Source organism: Martes martes, assembly GCF_963455335.1.
Source record: "Martes martes genome assembly, chromosome: 6".
Taxonomy (NCBI): domain Eukaryota; kingdom Metazoa; phylum Chordata; class Mammalia; order Carnivora; family Mustelidae; genus Martes; species Martes martes.
In genome coordinates, this window is record NC_137893.1 from 131,692,122 (window position 1) to 131,705,118 (window position 12,997).

At 36.8% G+C, this 12,997-nt stretch overlaps 1 protein-coding gene across 1 annotated transcript in view; it reads right to left on the reverse strand.

The window, feature by feature from the left end:
* LOC308344413 (uncharacterized protein) overlaps positions 1 to 12,997 on the reverse strand; it is a gene marked incomplete at both ends in the record, with an annotated part of 299,357 nt that overhangs the window by 233,480 nt on the left and 52,880 nt on the right. The window lies entirely within an intron of this gene.

Genomic DNA, 12,997 nt, shown 5'->3' on the forward strand with positions numbered 1-12,997 from the left:
CTACTGGGCATTGTACTTCTTTCAGTTTCTTATTCTGTAGATATCTATTATGGTTTTGTCTTATGCCAGACACAATGCTAGAAGCCAGGAATACAGTGGTATATAAAGATTTATATCATATCTGACATTATAAATTCATCTTTCTAGTGGACATGATAAATAAAATTAACTAGAAAAATGAACAAAACAATGACAAGGATGGTAGGAACAATCTAAAGAACAGTCTGGAGAAGACTTATAAGGGACAAGTTTGTGGGAGGAAGGTTAGGAAAGAATGATTTTTTAAAATGATACCTGAGTTGAAGAATAGTTTATCCGTGCAAAAAGCAAAAGAAATTAACGCTCCAGGCAGAAAGAACAGCATGTACAAAAGTCCTGAGGTAGGACATAGTTTTATATATTTAAAAAAGAAGATCAGTGTGGCTTAAGTACAGCCCCGAAGGAGAATATAGGAAAACTGGGCTAGAAACATAAATAGGTTCTTGCTGGACTTGCAGGTGATGTTGATGTTAACTGATCTACGTATTATGTGCAAGTGGGAAGCCAGTAAAAGGTTTAAGTAAATGAGTAGTAATTATCTGTCCTATGTATCACCAGTGATGAAAACTTAAAAATATTAAGTGCATGTTTCTTTATTCTTCTTTCCTATAAAATATGTTTCTCAGCAAAACTTAGCTACTATAGCTCCAGATAATTGGAGAGGGGAAATGTCTTCTCAATATGGAGGACACTAAAAAGGAATCACAACTGGGGAGCCTGGGTGGCACAGTCAGGTGAGACTCTGACTCTTGATTTCAGCTCAGGTCATCATCTCAGGGTCATGAGATTAAATCCCCAGTCACGCTCTGTGCTCAATGCAGAGTCTGCTAAAAACTCTCTCTCCCTCTCCCTCTGCACCCCTCAAATAAATAAATAAATCTAAAAAAAAAAATCACAACTAAAATGCTTAAGGCAGAGGGGAACCTTTCCACTTTTGCTCCTAGTGGATTATGAACTGGAGAAGGAGGTAAAAATAAGGGAACTAAGCAGCCAAATGTGCATGAGGAGTGGCTTTTTCTCACCCCAACCCTTCCTCTCCAAGGCAGAAATCCTTCAGAATTACAGAAGAAGTGTGAGACAGTTTGAGGAGAAATCAAAGAATAGAAAGGTCATGCCAGGCTTTCAATTCAAACTCTGAGAAGAGACACAGCCCATGGTACCCCATGTACCAGCATGGTGGGTGTGGACATTAGTTAACCACATTAGAGCAAAATGGAGCTTTGTTGTGGTTAATCACCAAGAAGGGCCAAGTTTAGGATCTATATCAGTGAGGGTCCCAGCAGAAACATATGCATTCTCAAAATTAGATGACTGGAGGAGGAAGATTTATTTATAAGTGTATCATTACAAAGCTGTGGATTTAAGAGCAGGCTTTTTCCACTGTTAGGCTTGAAGGGTTGAGGAGACAGAGTAGTCACCAGACCCTGGAAGGAGAGTCATATAAAGTCATCTGTCTTGAGTAGAACAATGACCCTGGGAGGAGGGATTGAGGCAGCTCAATGCAGGGAGGGCAGAACTATCTATCACATGACCTCTCTTCTCCCCTTCCTAACCCTTAACAACACTCCCTACTAATGGGAAGCAACCAGAAGCCATAGGGAACAGCAAACCTATGGATGTGTCCTTCACAGTTTAGTCTTGTGTGACAGAAAACACTATAGATTTAGCCTGGCAACCTTACCAAGGAGCTAATGGTGTACGTAGAATAAGCTGTAGGGTGAACCACTTCACTAAACTAGGAAGTTTTGCTGATGAATTGAATGAGGAAGATGAGGGGAAATAAAAAACCAAAAATGAATTTCAAATTTCTGGCCTAAGTCAAGGTTCTCTAGTGCCATTTACTGGGAAAGGAGAGATGGGATAGATAATGCAAACAACAGTTATTGTTATTGTTTTGTTCTGTTTTTAGTTTTATTTATTTATTTGAGAGACTGAGAGAGAGTATGAGCAGGAGGAAGGACAGAGGGAGAAACAGACTCCCTGGGGACCAATGTGGATCCCTGGACTCTGGGATCGTGACCTGAGCCAAAGGCAGATGCTTAACCAACAGAGCCACCCAGGTGCCTGCAAACACAGTTTTGAGGAACAAACTATCAGCTTCCAGGTTGGACATGTTAAATTTGCAGTGTTTTTGTGATACCCACATGGCAATGGTAAGCAGGAGTGAGATAGGGAGTCTGACAGTAAGAGGAGAAATCAGAGCTTCTGGCTGTCACCAGCAAGATAATGGAATTTAGGTGATGGGAATGAGCGAAGCCACCTGAGACACTTCTAAGCACCTCTGGAGTCTATCATTTGATTCTTACAACAGCCCTAGGATGCCTATGCTCTGAGCGTCAGACTGAGTCTGCAGATGGGTAAACTGAGTGCTTCAGGTTCTTGCCCAAGGTTGTAGCACATGGTGGAGTCTGGAGCCAGCTCTCTGGGGTTCCAAAGCTCAGTTCTTAATCCGTGTAATTGGCCCTTCACGTAGTCGCCTTGCTGTTTTAGAGGCTACATGCATAGGGTGACCGTTTTCTTCACTCACTTGACCCCATATAGTTTCTATTATTAGCCCTTCACCCACATCCTTGTAAAAACAATTAAGGTTAGGATCAATGGCTGTATATAGTCCTTTGGAAATGAATAGAAAGGGCTAAACAGTAAAACTTTATTAAAACAGGAAATTTTCCTTTGCACCAACCATTTTCCAAAAGAGATCAAACAGAGCCAGCATGGTTTGCAAAGAGAATGAATGCCCTCATGGAACTAACTATTTTCAAATCCTCTCAAGTACGTGAGAAACATCGATTATTTATTAACAGTGAACTAATTAAAATTTATCACCTCATTAAGGACGATTTTATCACAAACTTTATGATGTAACAATTATTTCATGCAGCTTTGGTCGTATTTCTTCTTCCATATAAAATAACTCTTTTTTTGTATAGAGTTTATTCCAAAATATTTTGCAACCCAGACTTTCCACCATATCCTATTCATCTGAACAAGTGACGGTTTGTTATAATTGGGGATTACCCAGAGAACAGTTTGGCAAAAATTATCAGTAAATACTGTTGCTAAGCCAGAAATTAAGATAGCTATGTTCTGCATATTTATCCAACATCTAAACAAAATTCAAAATATTCCCAATTAAATATGACTAAAAATTTAAATATTGACTTCCCAAAAATATGTCTTCATATTTTCCTGGTCTGAACCACCTTTTCTAACAAAAGTATGAAAAAATGACAAGGACAACGAGATTGTTCTAGATGCTTCTATATTCAAAAAAACCAGCATAAGATAATGACTCTAAATGTTGCTAGCTTTTTCATAAATATACATAGACCCTCAAAAACTATTTCTATTTCCTTGTCTCTTTTTTTTTGTAAGTAATGTTAAGTCACCAAAGAACCAGTTGATGCCTATTTTTCATTTTATCTAACAGTGAATTCTTTACTTGGATGTTATTATTCAGACTCTTTTTGCCTGTGATAATGGCTAGCATAGGGAAAAAGAAAGAAATGAAGGACATAACTCAATTTTAGCTAATATTTGTTGAGTACCTGTAATATTCTAGGCACTAAATTATGGGGATTTTATATAACAGCCTCTGAGTCCTCACATTAACTCTTTCAGGTAAACACTATTATTATGCTTGTTTTTGAAGTGAGGAAACTGAGTAAAGCAAGATTAGATCAAGCCTGGAGAGCTGGCCTCTAGAACACATGTTCCTAATCCCTATATTATGGAGTTCTGAGTTTGGTCTTTTTGGGGGCGGGTTAAATATTTATTTATTTATTTATTTATTTATTTATTTAAGAGAGAGCAAGAGAGCACAAAAGGGAGAGTCAGGCAGAGGGAGAGGGAGAAGCAGGCTCCCCACTAAGCAGGGAGCCCAAAGTGGGGCTCAATCCCAGGACTCTGGGATGATGACCTAAGCTGAAGACAGACACTTAATGACTGAGCCACCCAGGCACACATAAGTTTAATATTGTTTAACCATATATTAAGCGATTTGAACCAACTCTCTTTATTCAAAAGCAATGCTTGGTAGGCAAACACACCATATGAGAAAGCACTGCCACACTACAATTACATATTTAGAAATAACAAAAACCTAAATTTATATGGAAAATCATCTCTATACTGGAATTCCATATATCAAACTTATAAAACAGTAGTATTAAAATTTCCTTTGAACTCAATGTCAATCTTTCAAATTTTTTTCTAAAAAGTTAAAATTTGATGAGCCATGCCAAGCAATGTATGCAATATATAAAGTACAATCTTGCATGAAAATGCATGATCTACACATCTATGTAGAAAGGCCATCTCTGGTGTTTTAACTATTTTAATTTTCTCTCAGTTTTCCAAAAAATTCACACTTAAGTACATAGGTACCAGCAACTTTAAGATATGTCATTCTTAAATATACATATCACTAAACGTATACATAGGATCTCTATATATGATATAATGAATAATTCTATGATGATTGAAAATGTAAATATGTCATAAAAAAATTCTAAGTCAAATCATAGGTGATAGTGGAATTATCCTTTGAAGGGCACAACCTTATTAAAATAATTCACTTTAAATATAGCATTTGTAAAATTACTTAGACTGAACAATTAACCCAATAGACATCAAGCTAAAGAATAATAGGCAAAAATGCCTTGGAAAACTTAAATAGTTTAACTTTATGGATGAAACCCAAAAAAAAGTCTAGGCACTTTAAACTCTGGATTAATGTTTTTTAAATATCAGAGTGAGAAGTGAGGATACACTATGGTTAAAACAAAACAAAACAAAACAAAACAAAACAAAACAAAACAAAGCAAAACAAAACAAAAAAACTTCCAAAAGTATTTCTTTAAATATATGCCAAAAAACAATGAAAGTTGTCTTTCCATTCTACATCATCTTTTATACGAAGCTCAGGGGAGCCGGATCCTCGACCCATATAAGAATGGGTTTTCTAGGAGTGCATGGATGGCTTTTCTGATGGGCTGAGTAGTATTCCATAGTATCAATGAACCACATCTTCTTTATCCATCCATCTGTTGAAGGACATCTCTGTTCCTTCCACAGTTTGGTTATTGTGGATATTGCTGCTATGAACATTAAGATGCATGTGTCCTTTTCTTTCGCTAAGTCTGTATCTTTGGAGTAAATAGTGCAAATACTGGGTCACAGGGTAGCTCTATTTTTAACGTCTCGAGAAACCTCCATACTATTTTCCAGAGTGCTTATATCAGCTTGCATTCCAACCAACACTGTAAGAAGGTCCCCCTTTCTCCACATCCTTGCCAACACTTATTGTTTCCTGTCTTATTAATTTTTGCCATTCTAAAGGGTGTAAGTTGGTATCTCATTTGTGGTTTTGATCTGTATTCCCCTGATGGCTAGTGGCATTGAACATTTTTTCATGTGTCTGTTAGCCAGTTGCATGTCTTCTTTGAAGTGTCTGTTCATGTCTTCTGCCCATTTCTTGACTAGATTATTTGGTTTTTTGGATGTTAAGTTTGAGAAGTTCTCTATACATCTTGGATACCAACCCTTCATCCGTAATGTCATTTACAAATATCTTCTCCCATTCCGTGGGTTGCCTCCTAGTTTTGTTGACTGTTTCCTTTGCTGTGCAAAAGGTTTTTATCTTGATGAAGTCCCAAAAGTTCATTTTTACTCTTTTTTCCCTTGTCCTTATAAACATGTGTTGAAAGAGGTCCCTGTGGTCAAAGTTGAAGAGGTTACTGTCTGTGTTCTCCTCTAGGATTTTGATGGACTCCTGTCTCACATTTAGGTCTTCATGCACTTTGAGTTTATCTTTTTAATAACTGCTTTACTGAGTCGTGAGGTAAAAAATGTTTCTTGTGTTAAATATAAAATCATGCCTTTAAAAGAAAATAAAATAATAAAATAAAACAAAATCATACCTTTTGCCTTTCAAATAAAGTATCTACCAATGACTTAATACCATGAAAACTCTTTCTACATGTACCTTTTTTATTTTTATTTTTTTGAGAGAGAAATAGCACAAGCAGGGCAGAGAGGTAGGGAGAGAAGGAGAGAATCTTAAGCAGGCTCTATGTCCAGTAGAGATCCTGACATAGGGCTCGATCTCAGGACTCTGAGATCATGACCTGAGCAGAAACCAAGAGTCAGATGCTTAGCCACCTGCGCCACTTTGTCTTTTTAGAAGAAGCCTTTTTGGGTGACAAAATAATGGCAGTTGTACAGGGAAACTTCTACTTTATGGAAGAATTACAGCTAATAAATTTACACAAAATGGTAATATATAAAGCCATAGTTTTGCAATTCTTAATGAAATTATTATTTCAAGCAAGAATTACCAATTGATATGATATAAAAAACACTCAAAAGTGAGTGGTGGATAAGGAAGTGGATATTGTTTGCTACAAAGTAGTATCACACAGATTTTTGTTTGTTTCAAAGGGAAAATAATAGATGAGTCAAGCTATCCATAAACCAATGACTAATTTTAGCACGTAAATGATACAATAACCAGATATTACTCATCTCTAGATGTGTCAAAATATGGACTTCCCAATATTGTTTCTAATGTCTTCCAACCAAAGATATTCATCTTAAATATCAACTTCCCTATTATTAGAAGTACAAGGAATAAGACAACAGGCTAACATCGTCAGATGGAAGCAATGTCACACTTCTGTCTACAGAATGTCTACAGTACATCTGAGCCAATCAACATGTCAGGCTTGACTTACAAGACACAAGACAAGATGTACTGCATGGTCCTGATTAGTTCCTGGTTTGAACAAAAATATAGTAAAGGGTATTTTGGGGATAATTGGTGTATTTGAGTATACATTGGATATTAAATAAAATTAAGGAATTCTTTTGAATTTGATTAACTATGCTGACAGCTTGGAATTGATCTTATTCTTTCATGGCATAAGGAAGTTACTTTGTTGGCGGGGGAGGGGGGGTCCCGGCTCCACATGGCTCTTTCAAAACGAACATAATTATTCATTATATGATTGCCCCCTCTTCTAAGACATGTCCACGGAGATGTCCAATGGTTTCTCATTATGAAACTGCCATCAGAAAATGGCCTTTAGTAAGGGACTGGCCACCAGAGTGGGCACTGCTAAAATTAGCCAGGAGAACTGGACCCATGAGAGAAAGGTTACATATTTCTGACTTAACCTTTTAAAATATTAAACAATGAGTTTTAGGTCGTCAGAGTGGAATATTGGGTCAAAGAGTCCCAAACAAATCACTTCATGATGATTACCCTAAAAATCAGTATCTTTACTTTTACCCTAATCCTATAAAGGCTTAATTCCTCTTTTTCATATTTCTCTGAAGTTATACTCTGCTACGGTAGTTCTCTTTATTAAGTTGACCCAAGAGAGGAGTAATTTCACTAGAGAACCAATTAGTGCACTTGAGAATATTTTTTTTAAGGTGAATTTTAAGATAAAAGGATTAGACACCAGAGTTTCCTATGCATGCGATGTACATTCAGTTTCCAACTGACATTTCTTCATAGATGTTATTTTCTTGTGAGAGAGGTGGAAAGTTTAGCAGATTTAAAATCATTGTCATAGTGGTCACAGCAATATTTTGAAAGTTTTTCATTACCTGAGCAAAGTTGTCTCTGTGAAGCTTTATTGGGCAGTAAAATAGAATGAATAAAAATAGCTGGGGCACCTGAGTGGCTCAGTGGGTTAAGCCTCTGCCTTCGGCTCAGGTCATGATCTCAAGGTCCTGAGATCGAGCCCCATGTCGGGCTCTTTGCTCAGCAGGGAGCCTGTTTCCCCCTCTCTCTCTGCCTGCCTCTCTGCCTACTTGTGATCTCTCTCTCTCTCTGTCAAATAAGTAAATAAAATATTTTAAAAAATAGCTGATATTTTATGATTGATAATCATAGCTAATAATTTTTTCCTAAATGAAAGAAATTAAAAAAAATAAAAACTTTAATATTTCAGGTTCTTTTTGGAAAACTTCTATGAACCTGTAAGACATCTTTTACATGAAATATATATATATGTATATATGGATTTTTAAATTTGGAAATGATTTTAAAACGTGATTTATTCACTGCCGTGTGAAAACATTTTTCTTTTTTTTAACAACATTTTAAAACAAGTTTATTGTGATGTAAGTGATATTTAAAAGCCAGCACATGCTCCATGAGTACAATTGGATGAGTATGGAAACTATCAATACAATCAGAATGATACACATAGCCATCACTTCCAAAAGTTTCCCTGCATCTATCTTTTTTAATGTGTTGTAAAAATGTTTAATACGAGATGCGCATTCTTGACAAATTTTAAGTAAACATGCAGTCTTATTGACTGAATGCACTATGGTGTATATCAGATTTCTAGAACTAATTCCTTTTGTATAAATGAAATTTTATACTAACTTAACAACTCCTGTAAAAACATTGCAAAATGACCTAGGGGAAACTTCGTGAGGAGTGGAATTTCTTTCCTATACACTCTGCCGTCAACCTCATTTCCTCTGGCACATGAAGATAGCTGTGCTCTCTGCTCCTGGAATCTTGCTAATAATTTTACCCTTTATTATAATAAATGAATTAAAAACTTGAGGCATGCTATCAGTTATCTATTGCTTTGGGGTCTTTTTTAAAGATTTATTTATTTAATTATTTGAGAGCAAAATTGAAAGCGAGAGAGAGACAGACAGAGAAAGAAGTGGGAAGGGGCAGAGGGAGAGACAGTGCTAAACAGACTCTGGGCTGTGTATGGAGCCCCACGCAGGGCTTGATCTCAGGACCCTGAGACCATAACCCTAACCAAAACCAAGAGTCAGATGCTTAACCAACCAGGCCACCCAGGCACCCCAGTTCTCTCTTGCTTTGTAACAAATTCCTTAGCATCTGGAAAGGGCAAACTTTGATCATCCTGCTTTGTGAGGGTCAGAAAGCTGGGACTGGCCTAGCAGGATGGTTCTGTCTCAGGGCCCCTCACAGACTGCAGTGTGGCTGTTGGCAGGGGCTGAGTCAGCTCAGGCAGCTGTGAGGAAGATCTCTCGAGCTCACGCATGCCTCCACATGACTGCTTGCTCACAGAGCAGCTGGCTTCCCCTAAAGTAAGTGATCCAAGAGAGTACCCACACAGAAACCTCTGTCAGAAATGACATGCATCGCTTCTCTAGTATTCCATTTATTAGAATCTTGTACATGATTCCAACCAATACTTCAGTAAAGGTGATTGCAGGGCCCAAATCTCAGGAGGTAAGGACCATCAAGATCCTCTGCAGGGTGGCTGCCACAGGGAGAAGAAGTTACAAAACCCCCATTTCCTTCCCTACTAAGCACCTCATTCTAAAGCATCATTCCAAGGATAATCCATGATCTGCACAAATCTCCAAAATTTTGTGAAAATTGTGGGACTGTGACAAGAACTGGGACCCAGTAAAAACTTGTCATAAAAGAACCACATTTTTAATCATTAAAGTCATCTGTTTTTATTTGCATATACTTGGCACACCAGGTTACAGTAATTTCAGGAGCTCGTAGATAGTGATACAAGAAGTTTCTCCATTATGCTGTGCTCAGCACAAGTGTAGCTGCCATCTGTCACCACACAACCCTATTCCTTCATATTCACAAAATCTCAAAGCTGATGACATAAATTCCAGCACACATTAATTACCTGAGGGATGCGGAGTTAGGAAGTAGCAGCAATAGGGGAAAAAATTACCAAAAAAAATCCACAATAAAAATTATATTTTCTGAAATGAAGCTACTCAATACAAATGGCAAAAAATAAAGTGTTTTGAGGAACTTCCTTTAATACTTATAAAGTTTTTCCTCTAGTATTAAATTTATGCGGGGGCTTTCCAAACATATGGATTATTTTTTTGGCATTATTTCTGTCTCCCCTTTTGTACTGATGTCATTCATCTTAAGGTTTCCTTAATATTTTATATTACTTTCATTAACAGGTATTTTAAAAAGGAGCTTGATATTCATAGGGAATGAGCAGGCTGACAGTCCAACTTGGGTGGCATGCCTGTTGAGGTTTTTTGGTTCTTCTTCTTTTTTTTAAAAGATTTATTTACCCACTTGAGATAGAGAGAGAGGGGGAGAGAGAATCTTAAGCAGACTCCACTCTCGAGCATCGAGCTGGTCTCAGGGCTCGAACCCAGGACCCTGAGATCACAGCCTGAGCCAAAACCAAGAGTGGGCTCCTCAACCAACTGTGCCACCCAGGCACCCCTCTGTGGAGGGTTTTGTCACAGAACAAGGAGAAGCTTCATTGAGAAGCTTCAAGTATGGAGAGCTTTTAAGTGGAGTAATAGAACTAAAATGTGGGGCAAGATGAACAGAGGAATAGAAACAGATTCCTCAAAATCATAGAGATAATTTATACATTATTTTATAGAACCAAGTAAAATCTTAACAGGACCTTCTGGCGTCTATACCAAATGAACAAGAACCACTTTAAATTATGGTGAGAAATTTTACATGAACACACACACCCACACACACACACACACACAAAATCACATATGTATGTTCTGGTCTTTCAATGTCTTCATTCCACATAAAATGACTTTTACAATTTAGGAGCTTAACAAGCATTCTTTTTTTAAGATTTTATTTATTTATTTAACAGAGAGAGAGAGAGAGAGAGAGCACGCACAAGCAAGGAGAGAGGCAGGCAGAGGGAGAAGCAGGCTCCCCGCTGTGCAGGGAGCTCAATGAGGGGCTTGATCCCAGGACCCTGGGATCACATCACCTGAGCTGAATGCAGACGCTTAACCAACTGAGCTACCCAGAAGCCCAACAAGTATTCTTTTTGAACATTAAGTTTACATATATTTCTAGGTTCCTGTTATTTACAGGATATAAGAAAAAGTCCTTATCTATAAGAAAATTATGATTGTTTGCAACAAAATACATTTGAATAATAGTGCAATGTACTATAGGCTCAAAAACAGATAAGATGGGAAATTCCTAACTAATAAAGATACTGGATTAGTAATATATGATTAGATAACTAATATTTTTATTATTTTAATAGCACTTATTGGATCAGCTCTTTAATTATACACAACATTGTGGCAACATTGTATGATATGAATTAGTATCTCCATCTTATTGAAGCTAATATCCTGAGACTTTAATTGAGTTGTCTAAGACCACATATGCCTAAGATTTCGAGGCTATTTGAACCCATTACTCTCTCACTCCGAAATCCAAGTCCATCCACCATCACATGGTATGTCCTTCAAAAGTAACTAACAAGGCAGGTAACATCTAGCCTGAGAAGTTATTTAACACTTTTGACCAAGGAAGTAAAATAATAAGTTATACCTTAAGCACTAATCCTAGAATGGATTGGAATGAAGAGAGAAGAGAAGCCAGGAAAACAGCTAAAATTTTGTTAAAGTGCCTTATGCTTGACACTTGTTACCTCATAGGCGGTGAACTACCTTAATAAGAAGCAATTTGTTAATTGCATGGCTGTTCATCAAGGAAAGGAATTTTTATATTTAAAAGAATGTATTTAAGCCACATTGTGATGTTTTCCTTTAATCACTTGGGGAGAGTGGACTGAAAAAAATTAGTTATTTACCTATTTCTATTTTTGTTAAGATTTTTAGAAAAACAGTATCTTCTGAGGTAATTTCTCAGGGGATTCCAAATGGCATAAAACAGGTTCTAGAACAGAATTCACATTCTTTCTTCCTCCACAGGCTGCCCCACCCTTTCTCATTCCTAACATTCTTGCTTCTGCATTTCTAATTCCCTTCATTCATCAATCAGTCCTAAAAAGTTATATATTCATGCAAAAATTATGGTATTGTGAATCATTCCAAGTTTTTACAAGTAACTATGATCACTATACATGCTAAAAGAAAAAAATGACATTTTCAGAGAGAAGGACAAAAAATAAGGTAAGGAATAAAACCATCCCCCCACAAGAAGAGTTGGAAAATGATAGATTTTTGTTTTTAATTATAGACTGGAAACACACATCTTTCACCTTTACAAAAAAATGACAGGATGTGTATTAATGTTCCTAGACTATGAGTATTTGCCGGGCACCCACGAGAGCCCTCATGCCCAGTAGGCTGAGGCCAACCCTGCCCATCACAAGTCTGTGACACATGATCCAAGCTGAGCCAATCAACATGATTTCAGATTGGAGCCCAATGAGGAGGATTCAGGAATCCAGTACATGGCCTGTAAGGTCCAATCAGATGGAAGTACAGGGCATTTGAAACACTGAGGGAGAAAAAAACCTCCCATATGAATTTTAGGAAACTAAAAACATTATTTTATTTATTCATTCAATTAACAATGACGGTGTCTGTCCGTTGTTTGACAGTAAGTGCTAAACAAGGTTGGCATATGATCTTGAGGCAAAATAAACGTATTAAAACAGGCCCTGAGAATTATTAAATATCTTTTATAATTATAAAATTATAAAAATATAAAAATTAATTATAAAAAAATTATTAAAAATTATAAGAAACGTCTTTTATAATTATAGATATTATAAATAATATATAATTATAATCTTTATCATTATAATTAGAACCATTAGATGGCTCTAATATTCTGATTTCTCTCCTGACTTAACTGCAGTGAGGCAATTATTAGAGAAGGCATCCACCCAATAAGGAAATAAACTCATACTCAGCGCAACCATATGTCCCAATTCGACAGCTCCAGCCATATCTCAAATCTCCTTTCTTTTTTATTTCACCGTAGATCCATATATCTACTTTCAGGTTTCACCATTCATTTCATAATAAGAAAATGTCTTGTAAAATTTGGTACACTCTTTGGATTCCAAAACAAATTTGACAAACTACCTTTAGTTTCCACTCCTTCATTAATGTATTTCTCCAGGCCATTGAATGAGCTCTCCCTCCAGTTGGTGAAACTGTGGGTGCCCCCCCATCCCATAAAGTGTTAGCAGAGTTTTCTGTTTTCTTT